This window comes from Thalia democratica, unplaced genomic scaffold, assembly GCF_965202585.1.
Source record: "Thalia democratica unplaced genomic scaffold, ktThaDemo2.hap1.1 HAP1_SCAFFOLD_609, whole genome shotgun sequence".
In the NCBI taxonomy this organism is placed as follows: Eukaryota; Metazoa; Chordata; class Thaliacea; order Salpida; family Salpidae; genus Thalia; species Thalia democratica.
Window position 1 is genome coordinate 33,391 of NW_028139623.1, and position 14,323 is coordinate 47,713.

Genomic DNA, 14,323 nt, shown 5'->3' on the forward strand with positions numbered 1-14,323 from the left:
TCTCATTTACTACGTTGCTTGAGTTAGTATAGAGAGGCAGTATGTACGGATTATTTGCTTTGTTGGCTTGACCGTTGTTTAGTTTAGAACCACCGGTTGCTTGAGCTGTAAACTTTATAGCTGAAACACCCGGAATGCCTCCGTAGATATCTGTAAAATATAATTGAAAATTTTATACAAGTTTAAATATTAAAAAATCTTTACTAAGATGTTACTTAGGTTATTGATAAGTACAAACTACGTTTAGTAAATATAGTAAACGATTTAATTTCAACGAGGATTTTTGAAACTACTTACTAAGTTTTAAGCAGTTTTCAGGCACATTTTTCAAACGATTTTTTAATAAGTTTAAGCAACTTTTATATAGATTGTTTATGTTGTGATATACATCATTATATAAACCTGATAACTAGTAAACCATTACAAACAGGGGCGTCGCGTGGGGTGGAACGCTGAAGCTGTAGCTCCACAAAAAAAAAGAAAAATTATGCAATTTTTTTTTCTTGATTTTAGAGTTAAAGCCTTTAAACACGCTGCTTTAAATGGGCCCCTTCTTTAGCTGTACAAGGTCAAAGTAACTTTATTTAAAAGTTGAGGAATTGAGCTTTAAAGTGATATAACATTTTTTATATTCGCTTAAAAAAAAATTATGCTATCATGAAGTTGTACAAAAAATACAGCCAAATGTGTTCATGAACGTCGTTAATTATCCTGCTAAATTAGTTTTTTTCAAATTTTTTGTATCTGATTTTTAAAATGTTCGTGAAATAGAGCTGCAAGCTCAATCTGTGTCAGCTGCAACTTAAATGTTTCCAAGTTTTAATTACAAAACATGTTGAAAAATTAAATTCTGGAGCTGCATGAACTTTCAATACCATGTGAATTAAATCATGATCGTTGTTCAAAATTTACTACCACGCAAGAACAATAAGACAAGTTGAACTCGAGCAGAAAAAAACTTGAGGAAGGAATACTTAAGCAGAGGCAACTCGAGCAGGAGCAATTTAAGCAGGGAAAACTCGAGTAGGGGCAACTCGAGCAGGGAAAACTCGAGCAGGGGTAACTCCAGCAGGGGTAACTCCAGCAGGAAAAACTCGAGCTGAAGCAACTCGAGCAGGGGCAACCTCGCTTTTTTAAGTTACATCATGTTTTTTTTTAGTTAGACAAGTCATAAAATTAAGTAAGTAAATTTATAGTTGTGCAAATACATAAACTTACATGGACATAAATAAAAATAAAAGTAGCCATAGTTGTTAGGAAAGGGTGATGATACACAAAGGTATGAGATATGTATTATTCTTTAACATTAGTCTTTTTGTATTTTATTTATCACCTAATTAATCAAATATGTTAAACTTTTTTTTTCTGAAATGTTTAATTTTCATCATATTACCTTTATGATTTTAATACAAATGTTTCAAACTAGAGGATTTTTTAATTTGACAATGTCAATCTGCAGCACCCCTAACAAAAAGACCACGCTACGCCACTGATTACAAAAAATCAAATAATTGACATTAAAATAGACACAAAAAAACCTATAAGTTTTAGAAGTTTTGTCAATATGTTAACAATATTACTAACTTTCATCCAGTTTCAAATCCTCTAGCCTGCAAACGAGATAATCAAGATGGTTACCATGATCTTCGTTTCTTCGTGTTATATCTATTGTGACGTTGAAGCTTCTGTCGAAAGGTTGAGTGTCCAAAATAGTTGTTACGTTCAGCGGCTGTATAAGATATTATTGATGTTAGTGCTATAATAAAGTTTAACACAGTAGTTTCATCTTATATGCAAAAGTGAATACAATTTCTATATTTAGTTGCTTTGGTATTACATTTAATTACTTTTGTTTGTAAACACTGCTATTTAAAATTTTTCAGTATACGTATACATCGAGAAATTTTATATAAAAGTTAAAAGACAAAAACTTTTTCGACCACTGATGTTGAAACACAGTTTTCTAAGATATTAAACTTGAATAAATGCTTCTCAAAGTTAAATTGAATTTGTTTATAAAAACCAAAGTAACTAGTACCTTATCGTAGTTTTCGTACAAAGGCACGCCCATTCTATAACTTTGGTTCACTTCAGTCCAATCGAGTGTTGATTTATTCTGATTCCTTTGAGTTATTCTTACACCGAACGTTTTTGGTTTGTAATAATGTCCTTTATTGTTTTATTTATCTAGTTTCATATATTCAAACGTCATAAACATGAGAAAAAAAACTAATTGTAACAAATTCTTTCAGTCCATTTATACCGTTTACACGCTAATCAACTATCAAATAAGTTTGAAAACAAACTTTGAATTAAAAAGAATTGACAAATAAAAAACAGTTATCAAGATACAGATCGCACCCAACTAACTTTCATTAGAAGTCATACCGAACATCACTTTGAACACCATGTTTCTGTTCAGCAGTTGGACGAACCTAGCAGAACAACTTATTGAGCTTTCGTCTTGCACATTTATGATTGGTTCGCTGACTTCTTCAAAAATGTATTGTTATTATTTTTTTTATACACTTAAATAGTTAAAAGAAAAAAATTGTATAAATTCTTAAAATCAGAGCCGAAATGCTATGGTTCGCAAATTTGTTTGTACTACCTAAATTTATTGAAAAGTGATTGCAAATTTTATTTATTTTAGCTGCAGGTATTAATGGTGTTGATTATTGCATAGATGTTTTATAAAAATTAGGTTCTTAAACATTTTTGATTCAAAAAAAAAAAATAATACAGCGGCCCACAAAGTTGTTTTAATTTATACCTTAGCACATTTTATTGCTAGTAAAAGGCTGCCGACTGCTTTCTTACAGAGTACAAGTTACATATCCTGCAACATGAAACACATTTTTAGTTGAAAGGGCTAGTTTTAGTTTACTTAAAAAAACAACTAAAAATTATGCACAAACTATTTGTTTTTTAATTAAATATTCTTACTTTTTGTAAGGCATTGATCAGGATACATTTCATACTTTCGTCCAGGAAAGGAACATAATACATTTTGAGAACTTACTGCATTTTCTATTATGATTAGAAGAACAAATAATAACAATGTTGTTTTATCCATCTGTTTAAAATTTTCTGTTGACTTTTAACAGTCTTAGAAATAAATTATTGTTAAATAACTGTTTAAAAAACACTCTATTGTTATTGTTTAAGAAGTACTATTTAAAGGGTATTTCGGTTTAAAAAGAAACAAGAAAATTAACAAGGTTAAAAAGTATTTTACTTCAGTTTTATTTTATTATTGTCAACTAAACTAAGTTTTTTTGTTGTTTATATGTGAGCTCTAGTCTTGAAACGTCTATATTTAAAATGAAAAAAATGCGCTTATGAAAAAAGTTAAAATACGTAGATTTTATGTAAGTACAAAACTTTATACAAAAAAAAAGTTTGTATTAACAACTTCCATGTAACAGGAAAGTTGTGCTACATTATACTTAGACTTTCGTTAATCTCTTACCAAGTTCTCATGTATTGGCAATAAAAAAACTGTTGCCAAAAAAAATTTAACATTTACGTATTAAATAAAACTTCATATATTAAATTAAAACTAATATTTTCCATTTAAACAAAAAGTAAATTTACAAAATGGACAACGCTTTGACTGTAAATTAGGGTTATATAAAGAACAGATAACAGTACAGCTGATTATTCAAATAATGAAAAAGCTTTATTTTTATCTAACTTGCTGTTCTAAAAAATCTTAAGCAAAATAAATCTGAATTATTGTTTATGCTTAAACGTAAATCATTAGTTATATTTTACTAAGTTTTAACGTTTGTTTACTAATAAGGGTACTGTTTTTAATCTAAGTAAACATTTAATGTTTTTAAAAACTGCTTAAATTTGTCTAGATTAACTAATCAGTTAAAAAAATTAAGAAGTGTAGCTTTGTAATCAGTAAAACAATAAGTCTTGTATTAACTAAGCTGCTACGTCAGTTGTTATTTTAAATTTAAGGTAATTAAAAAATGATATATATTAATTAGTTTTAATTTTTAAAATTAAAAAAAAAAACTGTTAAATTGTATGTAGTTGAATAAGTTAAAAAACCTGAATTAATTTCAAATTAAAAGAAAACCGTACACTATAACTTAAAATTCTAAATTAACTGTTTGAATTCTATAACTGAACTATTTGCTTTAACACTGATATAAAAGAAACTTTTACTTTTAACTAAAAGCAAACACTTAAAAACTTCAAACGAATATGTAAATGAGTTTAAAAAACTACCAAATATTGTAATAATTTTTGTTTTAAAACGAAAATAATACTAACCATTTCTTTGTAATTTGAGTTATTGTACACAATTGTTAAAAAAATGAAAGCATAACTATTCTTAAACCTTTTTATTAATTTCCCTCTTAAACTTATTTTTTTTTGGTGTAGCGTTTAATTACACATTTAATGATTTTATTTCCAAATTAATAAATTTAGATAATTAAACGATATGACGCTTTTTTTATTAATGTTTATTTGCTTACTGTAAAGTAAACTCCTTTAAATTCTAGTAATAAAATATCTTAAGTCGTCTTTCCTTATAATAATAATAATAATAATAATAACGATAATACATTAGTTTTCGACTAAATCAGCTTTAAAAACAAATTTTAGTTTTAAAAGAAGTGTTCTATAGATGTTAACAACATTGAATTTTAAATTTACGCTTGAAAAAAGTTTGAAACTAAACTTTATACTTGAAATAATTAGATCAAAAACTTTAATGTCAAATTGTTAAACTTAATTAGTCTTAAAGTACTGGTTTTTTTATTTATAAATTCTTAATTACTGTACACACTAGTTTAAAAAATGGTTAAAAAATCTTGATGCTGGAATTAGTTCTCCAACTTAATAAGAAATTCTTGAGTAGCTCCATTCTTATACTAAGCAATGGTGTGTATATACAGATAAAACTTTGTTTTTTGATAGATATTTCTAAATGATTGTAAAAAATGAAATAACAAATTAAGTAGTTTATAAAAAATTTTTGCTTTTGTTAATAATAGTCTTTGTTAAAAATATGTTTATTATGTTTTTGTTGTAAATACCTAAAATTTTACCAAGTTTTTAAAGCTCGTTTAGAATTATTTATATTAATAAGTATATGAAGTTACTCAGTAAGAAATTATTTAATTAGTCTTTTGTTTATTTTCAACAAAAACTTATGTTTATGAAAACAATAGATATTATTAATATAATGGTATAATAACACTACAAAGAAATCTTTTATGTATAAATACGAAGCATTTTACAGCAATACTCATTTAGCTTTTTAATAAGCATGTACAAGATTATTAACTACTTAAAAGATTTAACTATTTAAATATACATTAAATTTATATTTTATCTTTAATTTTATTACAAAAGTTCTTCATCATTACTAAAATATAAACATAAACAACTATCTAAGAAGTATGTATGGTGAAACCTAATTGATTCTGTTTTAAAAAGTTTTTTTAAACATTTCTGTAGATTTTTAGAATATGTATAACCTTAGCTGTGTATCTATAATATTTTACGTTATTGTTTTATTGGTAATACTAACTATAAGTTATAAAAATAAAAAACTTTATATATTTAGTGAGTTCTTATTTAAAACTAAAAGTATTTTAAACTTTGGCATTTGTAGCTTACAGTTGTTTAGTTTAGAAAATATTTATTAGGCTTTATTTTAAAAACTTTTTTACCTTTAGAGAAGTAAAAATATAAAGTTATACTTAATACTTAATACTTACCATGGTAAAACTACTTGGTTTAATTATTTTGATTTTTGTATGTATGTCCGGAACTTTTTCAGAAGCAATTAAAAACAAACGGTACGTTTGATAACAAATTAAACATAACATTTGCACATTTTATGTTAAAGTTTCATAATGTAAATAAAGTAAACTAAAATGATCTTGTTAGTATTCGTAACTATGGAATTATAAGTATGTGTAAAAAAAAACAGGAAGAGTCAAGCTTTCCAAATTTTTTAAAACGTTATTCTAAACTAAAATTTTAAAAACAAGTAGATCAGTAAGTTTGAGCTTCTTGTGTACATTTCAGTAACGCTTGTAGGTAAAACTAAGTTAGTCAAAGTATAAAATTGAATAATAAAATTTATAAGCTTTATTAAACAAAATGTTTACTTTGATGTATATATTAAACTACAATTAGTTTGGACAAAGGAAACAGCAAAAAATGTCTAATATATTTTTTAACACTTTACCAATAAACTGTACCGCACGGCCGTTAGCAACAAACCATTCTAAGATGATATGTCCTTATTAGGACTCATGAGGCAGACATACAGGATGTTTAGTAGTATTTTAGTAAAAAAAACACAACGGTTTTTTAACATAAATATAAAAACTTTAATTTAAAAACTAAACATTCAAAGTCCCAACACTTTCCAGCGACGTTGTAGCACGTGTCACTACTCGCCATCACCGGTTCAGAAGCTACAAGCAACTGGTGCAACGTCACCATCAACAACGTCACTTCCAAATAGTTCACAGCAATCACGTGGGTAACCATGTTTCAAACAGCGCGATTGTAAACACTCACGTGTCGAAAGTTTCTGCGTACAAACCAAAATGTGTGCCTCAGGTGATCCAAAGGACCGGATACAAACTTTTGTTGTTCAGGTGTTTCCACAAAAACAGACCGTCCACAAGTGAGTAAAACTTAAACAAAAAACACGAGAAATAATTATTTTTTATTTGCTAAAGTAAATAAACTGTACGGCTGATACTAAAGTGATTATAATAGAATCAACTCGTAGTTCAAGATATAAGTTATTTGTTAGCATGATACAACCTTGAACATTTTTACATTAAAATAGTTTTAATATTACTTTTAAACTTATAAACACAACAAGTTAGAATATTTACGAAAATTAAAAACATACAAAAGTATAAATAAACGGAGTAATGTTAAGTAGACTAAAAAATTCTGTAATAGAACTTTTAACTTCTATATCTATAACTTTTACAACTAACTAAACACAAATACTAGTCTATACATAAATGAATAACTTTTATACTTTAATAGACTAAAACAATACATGTTTACTATGTTAAATAAGGAAAACGAAGTTTAATTAAGTAAGGTCAAAAAAAAATTTAAGTAGAGTATGAATATAAAGCTTATTATCGTATAATACTATAATTAGTTATCTAAAAATGTTTATCCCATTATTACTAAAAAAAGATGATTATTCTTAAAAATTTAAACTACTTCTCTGTTAAGCAATAATAGGAGAATTGTAATTTTTCTGTAATGAAACTTATTTTAGTAAAATGTCTATTTTTATAGTAAAGGCTCACGATTAATGAATTTGAATAATTTAAATTACCATTAAAAGTTTAAATTTGTTCTTCATAAAGTTTTGTAAGTTCAATAATAGAATGTAAACTACGAAAATGTTTGGTCAACTATATTTAATTTTAATTTTATATACTTTAAAAGTTGTAAATAATAAATTCTACTAGTTTTACTACACTCATACCTATTTTTTCATTTGGTAAATAAAAAATTAAAAGTACAACTATCTGCATTTTTATTTTATTCAGTTCTAATACTTTTTTAATACTTACAGGAATGACGATCAAGTTGAATAGGAACTAAATTAAGAACCAATCTCAAAATTCAAGATTTTTTTATAAGAGTGTTAAAAGTGTTTCTGGTGATTATCGTTAATAAAAATTATTTATACTATTAAACTACTGATTTGTCTTTTAGTAAAAAATTGTATTGTAAAGTTAGTACTAAATAATTTTTTATATAATCAAACGTATCAAGAGATATAATAAAAACTACATAGCGCACAATGGTCTGCGAATAACTAATACTAAAAAAATACAATTCTTTATTTTTTACAAACATCAACAAATTTACGATTGCGTTGAGTCTCTTTAGCTTTAGTAAATTTTTATATTCTTCTATCGAAAAAGTTATATGGTTAAAACGTAATAGTTATTTTAACTTAAAGTTTATATACGACTGTTATTGGATGAGTACTCTTTTCTAAGCAATACTATAATAATTCATATAAAGAAGTAAGACTTTAACTGAATTCTAAAGTTTCTGTTGTGTATTAATGTAATAATATTCTAGATTATTGATTCTAACTAATTAATAGAAGATTGAAATTTGTATTACAGTTTTAAAAAATAAAATAAAATTTACTATTTGCACATTTTTTAATACAGTTAGCGTTTAATTTGAAATTTATATAAAAATGTTTATTGAGGTACCATTACAAATGAGTATTTGAAGAATTAAAAGTTTAAACTTTTCTGTTTAATGACATCAGCAAAAGTTAAAAGCTTTCCAATTTTCTAATTATATATTGTTTTGAAAACTATCAAAATAAAAGTTTAGATAAAACATAAACTTCCAAATAAAAAGTCATTTAGTTTAGATCAAATTACGTATTGATAAAAAAACATTTTGAAAAAAAAAATTAGCTTACTTAAAACTTTGTTATAATGGTAAACAAAAAGTTCAAAGCTTGTTTTAAAAACATTTTTTTACATCAATAGTTGATGTAATGTATATAGATTCGAAGTGATTTTACTAAAACATAAATGTGAATGGTAAAGCAATAACTCTACCAGATCAAATAACTTAACCATTACATCTCGTTTTACATGAGTTAATAACTAGTTTTTAATTTACGTAATTAAAAATTTAAATTACAATTTTAAAGTTTTGTCTTTAACACAATATTAGAACAAGTGAATTTAAAGTACTGAGTTTTTCTAAAAAAAAAGCAGCAAGTATACATACAAGCTTATTAATTATTTATTTTTGTAAAAAGTAAAGCTTAAAATCTTTTAAAAGTATTGCTCTACTCTTAGTAGGTACTGAACTCCGTGTAAGTACTTTTATACTTATATTTAGTTTTTTGTAGTTTAACTTAATTGAATTTCATTATTGTAATGCGATTTCAATTATATTTTTAAAATACTTTTTGTTGTTTAAAAACAGACTTTTTGCACAAATGTTCTAGAAATATTAAATTACAAAAAAAAAAGACTTCTGAAATAAGTTATCATAAACTTTTAAAAATCTACTTAAGCAACTCTTATGTAAAATACTTAATATATAAAAAAATAGTGTGGAAACTTTGCTTTACCTTACGGATTGAAAAAAAAAAATCAAGTGCTTAGAAAAAGCTCAAATTGAAAGTTTCAAATTCGATTACAAATGCTGGTTTTTCATTCGACTGTATAAACTTACTTGCATCAATTGAAACAAGTTAAGTACAAATGGCAAATCCTGAATCAGTTGTTCAAACCAATCATGCTCGAAAAACAGAAAAAATAGTTTTTATACTTGGGGTGAGTAAAATAATTTAAAACTAAGACAGTAAATAACTTTTATTTCCTATTAAAAAATTTTTTAAGAAAGGTTAAACTGATTTCAAAGTTTTTTAAGTAAAAACATCTTAAATGAGTTATTTAAATAACTTTTAAGTACTTATATTTAAGTTAATTTTGATTAAAAATAATTTTTTAAAACAGGTTAATGTTTACTTATGTGTTAAACAAGAAAAAAATACAAAAATTAATGTTTTAAGTTTTATTCACAAGCATCTACTATACAAATTTACAAGTTTTATTCCTAATAAAAGTATTTATTAGAAAATAATCACATATACGGTTAAAACTAAATTAAAACTGATCATAAGTTCGTTTAACATACACTTAAAACTTCAGTTTACAAAGGTTTACAATGTATTCATGTTTTAACTAACTCTTCTGGCATTAAAAAGTCACTGTTTCTAGTTAGATTTAAAACGGTTATTCTAAATCTATTATTTTAAATTATTTTTGGCTAAATGAAAAAAAAAATTGTATAATTTCATAATAGTAATTCTTTGAACTCGGTAGTGTACGAACACATACTTTTGTTTTTACTATAAATTTTAAAACCAACATGCTAGTAAATTGAATACAGTTTGAAAATTATAACATTTCGGAAACGTCTTTGCACAGATAACTACGACTGTGATTTCCGGTGCTCTACTGATTGGTGGCGTCGTGGAAGTGGTGAACAAGCCTTGTCCGACCCTCAACTTGGGAGGTTTCAGTTTGAAAATTAACATTTGTCAAGCTTTGTCATACGGACAAGGGATATTCTGTTCAGTTTTAGTTGGTTACGAATATTTTTATTTACTTATTGTATCATTAAGATGTTAAATATGTGTTTTTATTTTCAAGTCTAGTTTTAACTTTTTTTTAGTTTTAGCTAATTAACTATTATTATAAGTATAGCATTTTACTATAATTAAAATAAGTAAAAGTGTGAAATGATTATTTTTGATAGCCACTTGTTTCTGGAATTTTTGGAATTGTTGTTGGATCAAAGTCAGATTCTAAAACTAAAGTTTGTTACGAAATATTTGTTATAAGATAAAAAATGGTTTTAAATGTAAACGAAAAATAAACAAAACAATGTATAAACTGCAGAATTGATTTTAGTATTCAATCTATTTTCAGCTTTATGTATATTGCTATATAAAAGCTGACAGCATCGCTTTATACGTAACAGAACGGATTTACTTGAAAAAGTTTACTGCGGTCTAGACTTTTTAGAAAAAAATTATTTGCCGGCTGCAGTCACATTAAATAAATATATCAAGAAATAAAAAGTAGTGATAACTAAAAATGTAGTGGTTAGTAAAAAGAAACCACTACGTTTTAATGACAATTAAGACAACTGAATATATATAATTTATGTGAAAAAAGTTGTTTAAAAAAAGTTGTTTTATTATTTTGGATTTTTTTCAAGTAAAAGATTATACATCACTTGTAAGGTATCTTTTCATTGTGGGTCAGATTTGACCTGCAGTTTTACCCTGATGTATAAAAATGAAAACAAATAACCAGATTTCAATACTTTTAAGGTAAAATGTCTAACGGCTTTTAGTATACCTGGATCAATAACGTCAATTGTTCTTGTGATATGGCAGTTGATTATTTCTTTTCAACATTATAATGTAAGTTGCAATTCTTTACGTTTGCAAACCAATTATAAGCTTTAACATTTTTATAACATACAGTGTTTATTTAATTAAGTGTAGGTTATTACAAACATTAATAAAAAATATAAAACTAAATATAATTTATAATTTTTTTTTATAAACTCTTAAATGTTGTGGTATGATTATAAGTTTACTGACTCTAATTTTAAAATAAATAAATAAATAAAATTTATGCCTTTTAGTTTTGCAAAATACAAAAAGTTTACTTTTTAAGTTCAAAAACTATACTTTTAAAAATCTAGGGTTTCTATCTAGTCGAAAGTTTGTTTGGTCTTCAAATTGCAATTTCAGTTGTTGCCTTTATCAACTTTGTCCTTTTGATAGTACTGTCGTGTTGTAGTTGCAATTTGAAAACTTTCAGTAATGTAAGTTTGGAAATTTGAAGTGTATCTATTTTATTAGTTTGTCTAAATTCCTAGTTTCTTTTGTTTTCTGCAGTCCTGATAAAAATAATACAGAACATAAATAAGTTTTAAATTAAATAAATTTTCGCTATATTCACAAACTGTTTTATATTTAATATAACTATATAATCTATATATTAGATTAGTTTTAAATATCTATCAATAAAAATTATTCAAAAAACTACTATTAGTATCTTGTTTAAACTTATAATGTTTCAAAATCTATTTTATAAACTTTCTCTGTTTCTACAACAATAAGTACTAAAATGATTCAAAGCTTTTACTTTAAAAAGTCACAACTTTTCTTAAAATGCTCTAATCTAAAGATTATGACCTATTAATAATTTAAAAGGTCAAAGTAGTGAAAACTACAATACAGACACACGTTTTGTTTAAAAAATTATGAATTATTAAACACTTTTATTTAAGCCGTATTTGTTTTAACAGTCTAACAACTCTTCTGTTGAAGTCGTTCATATATCTAACAAGTAAAAACCATCATCTGTTCGGTTAGTTTTTGAAAAATGTTTTTTTTGCAATATTTAAAAATAAAATACTGTAATTAAGTTTTATTGTAAACTGATGCATTTTAAAACTTATCCTTCAAAAATGTACTTGTAATTTTTTTTTACTTTAGTAGAAAATTCAACGCATTTTAGTTGTAGTTTTTAAAATATCTTTTTTGTAACGTCTAAGTTTTGAAGCTTAAGTAAAAATCATTGGTAAGCGAAGCGTTTAAAAATGAATAACAAAAGTATTATTCTAATCTCATATAATATTTTTAGTTTTCAAGAATTAGTAGTATGATTAAATTAACTTTTCTTCTAAATTACTTTTAGTTGTAATTAGAGTTTAAATTATTACCATTTTTTTGTATTTAAGCTTTCAAAACTGAAATGAAAACAGGTATCAGAACAATATCAAAAGTGAAGAGAGTTTAAGTAAAAAGTAACATTATTTAACCGGATATTAACATTGGATGGTTTTTAATTGCATGACTCTTGTAAAGCGTATCAACAATAAACGTGTTTGAATTTTTTTTCCACTGTTGAGTTTTTTTTTTGTAAATTTATAAGATAACTTAAATTTTGAAATAAAATACTTTGTTGGTAAACTAAACCTTTAACCGTTTTTTAATAGTTGTACAGTACACATGCTTTTGTTGTTAAAAACATGATTTCAACAAAACGCAAACTTAAAATCACTTAAATTAGTTCCATGTTTAAGTAATAAATAAAAATTAGACACTCTGTTACTGTTGTTGTTAACCTAAAAGTAAACTTCTCCAAATTTCTATTTCTAAATCTCATTTAATATATCACTTTTTTGTTTATTGGTTATTGAACGACAAAAAAACACGCACAAAAAGTTGGCTCCAAGGACATGGTTTGACTCTGTTTAATTGACCTTTTTGAGCTTGATTATGTTTTGGTATCCTTTTTTATAAAAATTGACTTTTAATTTTCTAGTTATTTAAGTTTTTAACTCCTGATGATAATTTTGAAAGGCTTATCAACTATTAATCATATAGATGTATTTCTATCAATTTAAACTATTTCAAAAATAAAGTGAAGTTTTTAGAAACTTTACTAGAATAAAAGTTTCCTTAAAAATAAAAATAACAAGTTTTTCCTTAATTCTGTCAACTATAAAAATAACTTAGTATATGAAAAAACTCTTACAAAAACAATCAAGAAATAAAAACGAGATACAAAATATTCTAACCCGCTTTTCAACCTAAGTGTTGCATTTAAAACAAGTAAATAATTCTGAGACATAATTAAAAAGTTTTTCAATAACAACAAAGTATTATTATTATGAAAGTATCAATATTTTACTAGAGCTATTTTAAAACTAAATAATAAAAAGGATGACTTCTAGCTAAAAAATACATCGCGAGCAGACATTTTTACTTTGCGGGATTGATACATTGTCTGACACTACAATAAATTTAATAAACATGTCAATTTTTTTATTTTTTGTGTTGTGTGGCTTGCTTTTGACTGATTATTTTTAACTTTAAATAATTTGTACAATCTCAAATATTTTTTTGAATGGGTGACAAGATATACTTTAATAAATGTTCTGCAGTATAGTCTACGACAGAGTTTCCTAAAGTGAGCCAAGTGACCCCCTTGTAAGTCATGAAAAAGAGATTTAGGGGGCCGTGAGCAGCAAAGGGGCCACAGGGGGCCATGAGGTCATAATTTGAAATTTACACTAGATATTCTGAAGTTGATGATGAAGGGCAAATAAAAAAATATCTTAGGTGACTTTTTGCTGGTAGTTTTCTGAGTAATCTTGTTGGAGAGAGCCTTTAGCTTTTTTAATTTTTCTAAAGGGGCCTTTTGAAAAATAGTTTGAAAAAAATAGTTTTTAGGTCTACGACATAAGTTAATTTACAAACTACACTTAAACGAAAAAAAAAGGTGTTCATCAAAACTTTTTGTTAATTGTTAATTATTAGCTTGTTTTATTACATTAAAAAAACAAATAAAGTTATTAAATTCTTATCATTCTCAAACCAATGAGATTATATTTTGTTAAAGTTGAATTTCGTAGAAAAATTTTTCAGCCAAAAAAAGCTTTATCGCTACTTAAGTTTTAAAGAGCAAGCAGACTCCGTATACAACAATATACCATGTTATAATTCAATTTTATAAACAAAAACTTATACTTCATCTTTTTTCTCAGTTTTAAAAGGGTTGCTTTACCACCGAAGCCGGGTAATGAACATAACAGTAATAACTTTGCAATCTGTGTAAACTAAAACTACACATTCATGAGTGAAATTAGTTGTTTTTTATGTTACTATAAAAAATTAGATGATATAAAATCTAAGAAATAAACATGTTTTTTTTGAAGCATGTAG